Below are 2,256 nucleotides of genomic sequence, written 5' to 3'. Positions count from 1 at the left end.
GTTATACGGGACCACCCATCTATTATCCAGGATGTTGCCTCGTACATTCACATTAATTCCACTATTTCTCCGTCGATATAATGAATATGAGTCCTCAGCCTGCATCGTCTTGTCATGAACTGTTTGGGATATCTGAAACGACACTTTTTCGGCTCACCTTGCATACAAGGACTGGACGGTCGTAAATAACCGCAAGGACCATGCATCATGTGTTGCACGACCAGTTTGTGCATTTGGGGATACCTACTTGGGTCCAGAATTTCAGCACAAACACTCTTGTCCTAATGATCTGGATTGGTCATTTTGTGTTCGGGTGTCATTATCAGAAGAAAATGGGCATGCGGCAAACCACGCTTTTGAAACTCGATGACATAAACATATGCCCCGACTTTACCGAGGATGTGCTTTTTGAAGAGTTGGTCTTTCATATCCTCTAGTTTCGCACGAAAAACTCTTGCAACAAGGTCTGGCCGATCGGGTGCGATCTGACCCGGCAACAGCTCTCTAAGGATTTCAGGCCACTTCGAATTGCACGTCATTTTAAGGAATATATCGGGCTTCGCATCATCTTGCACTAAAGTCATGGCATCAAGAAATCATCACAGCATGTCACGTGGTCCTCCAATGAAACTTGCAGGCAACACAATCCGTTGTCCGATTCTACTTGGCATCACCTCATCGGCATTAACACAATCCACAACACCTTGGTATAAATCTGCTCTTATTTTGGCTTGGTTTTTCTGGCAAAAATCTAAACGGGAAGTCTCAATCTTGATGTAGATATCTACCATGAACTGTTGTAAACAACCTTCCCCCCAATAGAAGCACATTGTCGTTTGAATGAATCTGGAACTTATAACAATAGTATTCCCGCATCGTCACAGTATTCTTGTTGCCTCTCACATCAACCTCTGCTTAGTGTGTATTTTATGAAATAAATATAAAATGATGACATGTATGTTTAAGCATATATTTGTTACCTTAATTAAAACGTAAATATTGCAACATGGTATGTACCTTCTAAATCTTCCTCCATGTTTTCATCATCATTAACACTTTGATTCATGCACACTTCATGTCTAGGTATATTAGAATGCCATCCARGTTCACCRTTGGGAAAGAACAAARGATAGGACAACGGGTCATAACAACTGAAGTAATATTGAATATTTTGGCTATAATTAGACCTCCCATACACAACAATACTTCTCTTGTATGCAGTTATGTTGTCGTTGCCTTCAACCCAAATACCAGCAACCTAACATAATTATAGACCTCAATTGATTTAGTGTATGTATCTAATTATATTTCAAAAAGGATAAATCAAATACCTATATTCAAATCTCTGATGTGGTCGGTCGGTTGTACACCCTTTGGTCAAGTTCCATTGAAGCATTCAAAGTGACTCTGTAGCTATCGAGTGGTCCGAGCTCACCAAGGCTTCGAAATGTTCTCACATACGGGTTCATAGAAAGAAMACGAGTCAAAATTTCAACGACTTTTCTATCAAGATTTGGCCACTGGAGTCTATGCGATAACTCTGTYTCTGAATCATAAAAGTACAACTGTAAGTACCTGGGTTGTCCATCCCTCGGCACTAACTGATCAATTTTATGATATACAGCTCCATGCGCACGAAATGTATATACTCCGGATGTCATGTTCGCCATTGAACTATCCAAGTTTACACCCATTGACGTGAACGAAAAGTTCGTATTATATACCCGTAAGTTGTGCCTAAACATTTCGCCTAATTCAGATTGCGATGAGAAAATACTGTATAACTCCTCATAAATGGGTGAGTATGCTAACTTCGTTTTCCCTTTCATGCAACAAAAGGAAGGGAATTCAAATTTAAACCATTTTGCTCCACAAAATTCACATGCATTTTGTTCCTTCAAGACACGATGTTTTCTAGAAATACCATTGTAAACAAAATCATACGGATCCCCCCGGAGGATGTCATGTTGGCTCGAAGTATTGACATCAGCCCTAATACAACCTCCTACATGATAAGATATTTTAGTGTTTACAATAGTAATTAATGATTTTTTTCTCTAGTGGATGTGAAGTTTAAAAGTCACTTTAACTAACCTTTGAATGCTTCATTGGTAACTTCATCAAAAAGAGGTAGAAGTATATCACGGTTACTCCGAATGCCTATGTAAGAAAGAGAATGTAATTTAAATGAGATTTTAATTACTAAAATTGATAAAAGAATTAAAAAAAAGGAAATGCACGATTTTACCCTTGAAG

This window comes from Cynara cardunculus, assembly GCF_001531365.2.
Source record: "Cynara cardunculus var. scolymus isolate 2C chromosome LG 2, CcrdV1, whole genome shotgun sequence".
In the NCBI taxonomy this organism is placed as follows: domain Eukaryota; kingdom Viridiplantae; phylum Streptophyta; class Magnoliopsida; order Asterales; family Asteraceae; genus Cynara; species Cynara cardunculus.
The sequence above is the reverse complement of the archived record's forward strand: the minus strand, read 5'-3'. Positions refer to the sequence as shown.